Source organism: Amblyomma americanum, chromosome 3 (genome assembly GCF_052857255.1).
Source record: "Amblyomma americanum isolate KBUSLIRL-KWMA chromosome 3, ASM5285725v1, whole genome shotgun sequence".
NCBI classification, from domain to species: Eukaryota; Metazoa; Arthropoda; class Arachnida; order Ixodida; family Ixodidae; genus Amblyomma; species Amblyomma americanum.
The window spans coordinates 60,946,243-60,956,591 of NC_135499.1; positions in this window are offsets into that span (position 1 = coordinate 60,946,243).

Here is a 10,349-nt window from a genome sequence, read left to right on the forward strand (position 1 = left end):
CACCAGAGTTTCGAGAAGGACGAATGATACGTGGTGGACCAATACGATTCCGAGGACGCGCTACTTTTGCAGCCTTCTATGTATGAAACTGAGTATAGAAGCTGTCTCAGAGGACAATCAGTGTCAGGCATGCTTGGACGTGTCACATGGAATCCATTTTTCGTTACTCGTGAAGGCCAAATCAATTGCGTATGCATTGCATTGCAGCAAGAGCAATTACAAAAAGGTTGTTGTCACATGTTGCTGTTTGACAGCGTGTGGGATAACCTCTGTCTCAACTTGAACGGCGTCACAATGCAGTGTAGGTGAGGTGGAATTATTTTATCCGAAACCGGGAAATGTGCAGTTACCTGGCCACATGTATGGCTGCTGTTCTTTTCTACGGCTGCCTTCAAGACCTTACCATGTAGCCCATATGCCAAGCAACAGCAGGGTGCGACAGCTCTCTCAACTTCTATAGCGAATGTGTGACGTTACTCAAGGACTTCTTTTGACTGCTGAAAGTGCGTGTGAAAGCGTCATGCGGCAGACAACCTTGAACAGGCTGATTGCACACCTCCATTTTTCCTCACCACTGGCAATCGACACCTTGTACAAATGTAACTTGGAGGTCAGTATTCCTACCATCGTTCAATAATCGGTGAAAACCATGTAAACAACTTGCCTAAATGTTTACAGTTCCTACTACCATCCGAAGGGGTTTTTTTGGTCACCTTTTTTCTTCTGCATACTGAGTTGAACCTGATTGTCAAGCATGTGAATATGAAATAAAGCACTACAGTTCTTATTACCTTTATTTTTTTCTCAGGGCAGTTGATCATTTCACAGCTTAAAAAGGAAATAATAGCGCACAAAGGAAGACAAGACGAACGAGAAGAAATGGAAAAGCGCTTACCTGAGGATTCGATAAATCCTGAGTTGAAAGTCGGCTCAAGTCCATTTGTTCTCATTCGTCCTATTTTATTTAGTGTACTATTATTTCCTTTTTAAGTACGAACCACCAACATGACCAAACATACTCTCTTTTGGCATGTTTCTCTCTGCTACTCGAGGTACTTAAACCTAGCATAGCGAGCTTAAGGAAAGGCGTTCCTTATCTCGCTGATGAAGCAGCTTGGGAGCACCTTACGAGTTTTCCGGCCGAGCCAGACCGACATCCAGCGTACAAACTGCCTGTGTGCAGTGTACCTGTACCTGCTAAAGAATGGAAAAAGAATAAATTAGCTAAAATTTGGTACTCTGCTGGTACTACTTTACAATGACCAAATGCCTCAGCTCTCAGTGACAAATGCTAACAGCTGCCATTTCTGGGTGTGAAGCTGCTTTGAGTGGATAAGCAGCAATAAACGGAAAATTTATGTATAGCATAATTGTTGCTGATGCCTAATGTATATTCCTGGACATGAACACAAAACCTCTGTTGGTGAATGTGCACATGATTTGACTCGACGTATATGTATCTGGTGAATGGAGCATTTAATAATTAGTCTATACCGGGCGATGTAGAGAGCACGTATGTACATACAAGAATGTAGTGACACTACATGGCGTTGTGGATTGTGTAAAACGAAAGGGAAGTACACACTCAAAAAAGCAAACTGATGCATTTTTACTGCAATAGAGTTTTACTACAACTGCTGTGTCTCTACAGCGCGCGCGGAAAACCCTGTACGCGCCCGTGATAATGGAGAGCTTTAGCGTAGCCGGGTACAGCCGTACGGCAACGCGTTACGTCTACCGAACGGCAGTAGACACGGTAGCTCGCTAATCGTTCCTGCCACGCGTCACATTTCACACGCGCCCTGACCGTAAATAAGTCATACGTGCATGTGGATGTCGGGTGCATCGACAAGAGAAGGCCTGTCTTCTCTCAAGGCATAATATGCCACCGACAGAGCGTGGATATCCAGGCATATTGGCTCAAAGCCGGAGTGGTTGGTTATGCACTTGGCCCCCTCGGGCACTTGGGCGGCCACCTTCGGAACTTTGAGACAGCACCCGGACTCTTGCTCGGTCTCCATTGGCCGACAAAGACCACAGGTGCACCTGGAAAAGTATAGATTTCATAGTATCTCGTAGTCTACCTGTCACACAGCTAGATAACTTCAGAATAAAACCCACGTGTATGCGCGCATCCACCCGCCTGTGTATATGTGCTCGGAAGTAAACATTGCCGCAAGGTTGCAGTGCTTTGATCGCTTGCGGCCAGAGAAAGGATTTTGTTTTCGTTTTAAGTTCTGGCAAATTAAGTACAATGAATAAGCGTAAAAGCTTGCAGCAGTAAAATCCAGGAGAGCGGACGTCAGACGCTCACAGCGCAACGAGAGAAAGGAGCGAGCTACCGGGGGCACAACACCGCTGCAGGAATGGCGCACTCACCTTTAATAATGTTTCAGGTGGCCGTGCTGACGATTGTGCCCGTGGCTGCGCGCCCGGCAGCTTCAATGACTGCTACTGCATGCACTGCGGATGTATCAACAAGCTGGCCTCCCCCGGATCTTTTCGACTATTGGACGCCACCAGTGGTTTTTGGCCGGACTTCCCACGTTAAATGGCAACCTGTGTCTACATTTACCGCTTCCGCTATCAATCGTGGCCTCAGTCTACATAAGGATTCCTCGGCAACCACTTCACTGGGGCACAACACCGCTGCAGGAATGGCGCACTCACCTTTAATAATGTTTCAGGTGGCCGTGCTGGCGATTGTGCCCGTGGCTGCGCGCCCGGCAGCTTCAATGACTGCTACTGCATGCACTGCGGATGTATCAACAAGCTGGCCTCCCCCGGATCTTTTCGACTATTGGACGCCGCCAGTGGTTTTTGGCCGGACTTCCCACGTTAGCTGGCAACCTGTGTCTACATCTACCGCTTCCGCAATCAATCGTGGCCTCAGTCTACATAAGGATTCCTCGGCAACCACTTCACTGGGGCACAACACCGCTGCAGGAATGGCGCACTCACCTTTAATAATGTTTCAGGTGGCCGTGCTGGCGATTGTGCCCGTGGCTGCGCGCCCGGCAGCTTCAATGACTGCTACTGCATGCACTGCGGATGTATCAACAAGCTGGCCTCCCCCGGATCTTTTCGACTATTGGACGCCGCCAGTGGTTTTTGGCCGGACTTCCCACGTTAGCTGGCAACCTGTGTCTACATCTACCGCTTCCGCAATCAATCGTGGCCTCAGTCTACATAAGGATTCCTCGGCAACCACTTCACTGGGGCACAACACCGCTGCAGGAATGGCGCACTCACCTTTAATAATGTTTCAGGTGGCCGTGCTGACGATTGTGCCCGTGGCTGCGCGCCCGGCAGCTTCAATGACTGCTACTGCATGCACTGCGGATGTATCAACAAGCTGGCCTCCCCCGGATCTTTTCGACTATTGGACGCCGCCAGTGGTTTTTGGCCGGACTTCCCACGTTAGCTAGCAACCTGTGTCTACATCTACCGCTTCCGCTATCAATCGTGGCCTCAGTCTACATAAGGATTCCTCGGCAACCACTTCACTGGGGCACACCACCGCTGCAGGAATGGCGCACTCACCTTTAATAATGTTTCAGGTGGCCGTGCTGACGATTGTGCCCGTGGCTGCGCGCCCGGCAGCTTCAATGACTGCTACTGCATGCACTGCGGATGTATCAACAAGCTGGCCTCCCCCGGATCTTTTCGACTATTGGACGCCACCAGTGGTTTTTGGCCGGACTTCCCACGTTAGCTGGCAACCTGTGTCTACATCTACCGCTTCCGCTATCAATCGTGGCCTCAGTCTACATAAGGATTCCTCGGCAACCACTTCACTGGGGCACAACACCGCTGCAGGAATGGCGCACTCACCTTTAATAATGTTTCAGGTGGCCGTGCTGGCGATTGTGCCCGTGGCTGCGCGCCCGGCAGCTTCAATGACTGCTACTGCATGCACTGCGGATGTATCAACAAGCTGGCCTCCCCCGGATCTTTTCGACTATTGGACGCCACCAGTGGTTTTTGGCCGGACTTCCCACGTTAGCTGGCAACCTGTGTCTACATCTGCCGCTTCCGCTATCAATCGTGGCCTCAGTCTACATAAGGATTCCTCGGCAACCACTTCACTGGGGCACAACACCGCTGCAGGAATGGCGCACTCACCTTTAATAATGTTTCAGGTGGCCGTGCTGACGATTGTGCCCGTGGCTGCGCGCCCGGCAGCTTCAATGACTGCTACTGCATGCACTGCGGATGTATCAACATGCTGGCCTCCCCCGGATCTTTTCGACTATTGGACGCCACCAGGGGTTCATGGCCGGACTTCCCACGTCAGCTGGCAACCTGTGTCTACATCTACCGCTTCCGCTATCAATCGTGGCCTCAGTCTACATAAGGATTCCTCGGCAACCACTTCACTGGGGCACAACACCGCAGCAGGAATGGCGCACTCACCTTTAATAATGTTTCAGGTGGCCGTGCTGACGATTGTGCCCGTGGCTGCGCGCCCGGCAGCTTCAATGACTGCTACTGCATGCACTGCGGATGTATCAACAAGCTGGCCTCCCCCGGATCTTTTCGACTATTGGACGCCACCAGGGGTTCATGGCCGGACTTCCCACGTCAGCTGGCAACCTGTGTCTACATCTACCGCTTCCGCTATCAATCGTGGCCTCAGTCTACATAAGGATTCCTCGGCAACCACTTCACTGGGGCACAACACCGCTGCAGGAATGGCGCACTCACCTTTAATAATGTTTCAGGTGGCCGTGCTGGCGATTGTGCCCGTGGCTACGCGCTCGGCAGCTTCAATTACTGCTACTGCATGCACTGTGGATGTATCAACAAGCTGGCCTCCCCCGGATCTTTTCGACTATTGGACGCCACCAGTGGTTTTTGGCCGGACTTCCCACGTTAGCTGGCAACCTGTGTCTACATCTACCGCTTCCGCTATCAATCGTGGCCTCAGTCTACATAAGGATTCCTCGGCAACCACTTCACTGGGGCACAACACCGCTGCAGGAATGGCGCACTCACCTTTAATAATGTTTCAGGTGGCCGTGCTGACGATTGTGCCCGTGGCTGCGCGCCCGGCAGCTTCAATGACTGCTACTGCATGCACTGCGGATGTATCAACAAGCTGGCCTCCCCCGGATCTTTTCGACTATTGGACGCCACCAGTGGTTTTTGGCCGGACTTCCCACGTTAGCTGGCAACCTGTGTCTACATCTACCGCTTCCGCTATCAATCGTGGCCTCAGTCTACATAAGGATTCCTCGGCAACCACTTCACTGGGGCACAACACCGCTGCAGGAATGGCGCACTCACCTTTAATAATGTTTCAGGTGGCCGTGCTGACGATTGTGCCCGTGGCTGCGCGCCCGGCAGCTTCAATGACTGCTACTGCATGCACTGCGGATGTATCAACAAGCTGGCCTCCCCCGGATCTTTTCGACTATTGGACGCCACCAGTGGTTTTTGGCCGGACTTCCCACGTTAGCTGGCAACCTGTGTCTACATTTACCGCTTCCGCTATCAATCGTGGCCTCAGTCTACATAAGGATTCCTCGGCAACCACTTCACTGGGGCACAACACCGCTGCAGGAATGGCGCACTCACCTTTAATAATGTTTCAGGTGGCCGTGCTGGCGATTGTGCCCGTGGCTACGCGCTCGGCAGCTTCAATTACTGCTACTGCATGCACTGTGGATGTATCAACAAGCTGGCCTCCCCCGGATCTTTTCGACTATTGGACGCCACCAGTGGTTTTTGGCCGGACTTCCCACGTTAGCTGGCAACCTGTGTCTACATCTACCGCTTCCGCTATCAATCGTGGCCTCAGTCTACATAAGGATTCCTCGGCAACCACTTCACTGGGGCACAACACCGCTGCAGGAATGGCGCACTCACCTTTTCTAATGTTTCAGGTGGCCGTGCTGACGATTGTGCCCGTGGCTGCGCGCCCGGCAGCTTCAATGACTGCTACTGCATGCACTGCGGATGTATCAACAAGGTGGCCTCCCCCGGATCTTTTCGACTATTGGACGCCACCAGTGGTTTTTGGCCGGACTTCCCACGTTAGCTGGCAACCTGTGTCTACATCTACCGCTTCCGCTATCAATCGTGGCCTCAGTCTACATAAGGATTCCTCGGCAACCACTTCACTGGGGCACAACACCGCTGCAGGAATGGCGCACTCACCTTTAATAATGTTTCAGGTGGCCGTGCTGACGATTGTGCCCGTGGCTGCGCGCCCGGCAGCTTCAATGACTGCTACTGCATGCACTGCGGATGTATCAACAAGGTGGCCTCCCCCGGATCTTTTCGACTATTGGACGCCACCAGTGGTTTTTGGCCGGACTTCCCACGTTAGCTGGCAACCTGTGTCTACATCTACCGCTTCCGCTATCAATCGTGGCCTCAGTCTACATAAGGATTCCTCGGCAACCACTTCACTGGGGCACAACACCGCTGCAGGAATGGCGCACTCACCTTTAATAATGTTTCAGGTTAGATACCTTGATTGTTTTCCCGTTCGGAGTAGCAACCGTTGCATATTCATGGTGTTGTGCCCCACTGAGCTTTCTAACTTGTGTAAGCGTTGTAGCAGCTTTGTAGCAATGTGTGTTAAAATAATGGCTCTGCTTCTATCTGGCGATGTCGAGACAAATCCAGGACCTTCTACCGAAGAATTGTTAACTACTGTTTTGGAAACCGTAACAAGGATTGAAAGCGGGCAGGCAGATATGCGTAGTGATTTACACGCACTTAAGCACTGGCAAGCATCTGTCAACGAGGAACTGCAACAGCTGTCTTCAAGAATACGTGTTCTTGAGGTTGACACACCATCGCTGAAAAAAACCAAAGTACATTGCCACTCCGCTCGCCTGAAGCTATTAATTCAATATCTGAGCAAATTAAGACTATTGAATCAAGATGCGATGACACGGAAAATCGGCTAAGGCGATGTATTTTCTTTTTTGGCATCCCCGACCATTCCAATGAAACATGGTCAGCGTCAGAAGGCAGAGTCATTGATATTTGTTCTAAAGAGCTTGGCGTTACAATCGAATCTTCGCAACTCGACCGTGCGCATCGTCTTGGCAAATACCAAGTGGCTAAATGTAGACCGATTATTACTAAATTCACCTTCTTCAAGGATAAGCAAAGAGTAATAGAAAAATGTTATAAGTTCAAAAATACAAATTTTTCTGTGCGCGAAGACTTTTCATTGCAAACACGAGTAGCCAGAAGAAAGTTAATAGAATTTGCGAAGTCCAAAAATGTGCCGTTTAAACTAGCCGTGGATAAACTGCGCATAGAGAATACCGTGTTCACTTACTGCGCTGACACTGACAGTGTTATTCAATCTTCTAGATAGCAGTTTCAAAGGCCGGCAGTCTCATCTGATTGTGATCCACCTCCTAATCCAAGTGTCCATAATGATGTAGCGCAGATTTCGGTATCGTTCACGAATATGCGCAGTTTACTCCCAAAACGTGTCGAAGTTTGCTCGCATCTGGAAAACAGCAATTGTGATATTCTACTAGTCACAGAAACATGGCTCCACTCCGATATCACTGATGACGAAGTCCTACAACCATCAGTTGACTACAGCATCTATCGTAAAGACAGGGACGGAAGAAGGGGCGGCGGGGTATTGATAGCCGTAAAAAAGACATTACTGCCTTTCCCCTTGAAGTTTCAAGCCCACTTGAAATAACCTGAGTCTGCATTCCATCTTCGTATTCAAAGAACGTATTTAGAATATGTTATCGACCACCAGACAGTATAGAAACGTTCACGTCTTATTTGTATGAAAATCTTTGCGAAATTACTACGAAATTTCCTAAAGCTAACATATTCTTATTTGGCGATTTTAATTACCCAGAAATTGACTGTGCTAACCTAACGTCACCCTGCCAACACTCCAGCGATTTCGTAGCGCTTGCACTAGATTTTTCTCTAGTGCAAATGATTCAGAAACCCACCCGTGGCAATAATGTTCTTGACCTCGTTTTCACATCCATCCCTGAAACAGTAGCATCAGTTTCTTTGATGCCTGGCTTTAGTGATCATCTACTCGTTAACCTCACAGTAGAACTACCCTTATACAAACGCACTACGACATCTAAGCGCATATTTAATTATAAGAAGGCTGATTTCACTGCCATCGACATAGGTTTGGAGAATCTCTACAGATCGTTCTTACGTAATTTTGTTTCCCGATCTGTTGAGGAAAACTGGAAGCTCTTTAAGGAAACACTAATGCAGCTTACACATGCTCATATTCCACTAATTCACTTCCGGGTAAATAGTTCAAAACCATGGTATCACAGGACGCTACGCTCAATAAAAAATAAAAAGAAACGCCTGTTCAGAATTGCTAAGCGGCAAGGAACCGCAGTGGCGTGGCTAAAACATAAAGAGTCCGAAAAAGATTATTGCTGTAACATTCGTAGCGCTAAACACAAATTCTTTTCACATGACCTCCAATCCATGATGCAAAATAACCCTAAACAATTCTGGGCAGGGATTTCCCCTCGAAAAGACTCGAGCCGAATTTCACTCCAAGACAATACCGGAACACCTATTTCAGAAAAATCCTCAGTTGCTTTTAATAACTTTTTATCTCGATGTTTACACGCGAGGATTACTCTACCATTCCCGCAATCGCAGACGTAAACTACAGGTATATGGCACCAATAAAGATTGATGCCTCTGGCATGTCATCCCTAATTAAGAAACTAAAGGTCTCTACCTCAGCCGGCGTTGATGGTATAAATAATAAAATTTTGAAGCATACATCCACACATACAGCCCCCATTCTATCACGCATTTTTGAGCAATCCTTATCCACAGGGGAACTGCCATGTGACTGGAAAATCGGGAAAATCATTCCCATCTTTAAGTCGGGCGATAAAAGTAAGATAAGTAATTACCGACCCATATCAATAACAAGCATTCCATGTAAATTACTGGAGCATGTGATAGCATCAAATATTATGCAGCACTTAGAAACTAGCAATTTCGTCTATCCGAAGCAACACGGTTTTAGGAAAGGGCTTTCGATGTTACCCCAGTCGATGTTACCCCTCCGCTGAACTTCATTATTGACGGCCTGGCATTTTCTTCATCGTTGTCGCTGGCCAGCGGATCAAACTTGAAATGATGGTCCGGGTTCTCAATGGATCTGCGTTCATTGTCGTCCTCGCTACTGCCATCAAAAAAGTCGATGTCCTCATCGGAGTCAGGTTGCTCATAATCGGAGCTGCTGGAAGTAGCCATGCCGTTGTTCGTTCGCGTGCGCTGTTACAACACGTGTGTGCGAAAGCAGACGATGCAGCCGTCGGTGCGTCACAACTATGTGGGCCCACGTGACCAGGCAGCGTAGTTGAGCATCCTAGATTGTGACGTCACTGTCCAACTCGGCGCTTAGAAACCGAAACTCGCTCACCTAAAAATGCGATATTAAATTATTCACAGTCAGTAATTGAATCTTATAGCGTGTATCATGCTTCCTGGAGCAATAAGAAACGTTTGAAACAAAGAACGCGCTAACCACAAATTTGGTGTCTCCACCCCTTTAAGCGTTTCTTGCATCCAATACCTCACCGTGGGCGACCTTGCATACACAGGAAGCCCATAACAAGATTACTGTAGCCTCAAAATTTGGTGTGGCAACCCCTTTAAAACAGGCTTTTGGAGTTAGAAGAGTGCAATTTTCGGCGGTCGATAACCCATGCAGTGCACCTTGGAAGAGAAAATCAGCATACAGCGGTACGGGTGATGAGATTGCTGTAATAACCTTAAAATAGTGCTAACGCGCCTTACAAACTCCACAATTCATATATCTGACTGGTCGACGTAAAAGCCCTATAACGATCATGAAATCACGGGGCATTTTGAAAAATTCTCAAAGCGCCACAGGAGCTGCCAAGTGATTATTTACATTCATTTGAGTGTAGACTTTCGACAGGAAAAAAAGCTCACATACAGTGCATGGAGATGCGAGATCACCGTTTCTCCGCTTTATATGTTTTAGTTACTTTAAAAGGTGCAAAGTACTATTTAAGGAAGGGTTGGATGGATAAGGCTGAACCCTTTAGGTCGGGCGATGGTTCAAGCCACCTAGCCATGACTTGTGAAATTTTACTCTTGTCTTGATTTTAGCCACCAGTCAGATAACCTTCGCTTGGTTACTTCTACCCGCTTAAAATTTTTTTCCCCTGCACTGTCCTTAAACCTCAATGCTTTGGATAAATCATCCCTGCTGCTTTCCACTGCAGGGTGAAGCCCTTTACAGAAAAGTATCAAGTGCTCAGCTGTTTCCTCCTCCTCTCCGCACACAACGCACATTGTGTCTATCTCGTGGTACCTGACTCTAT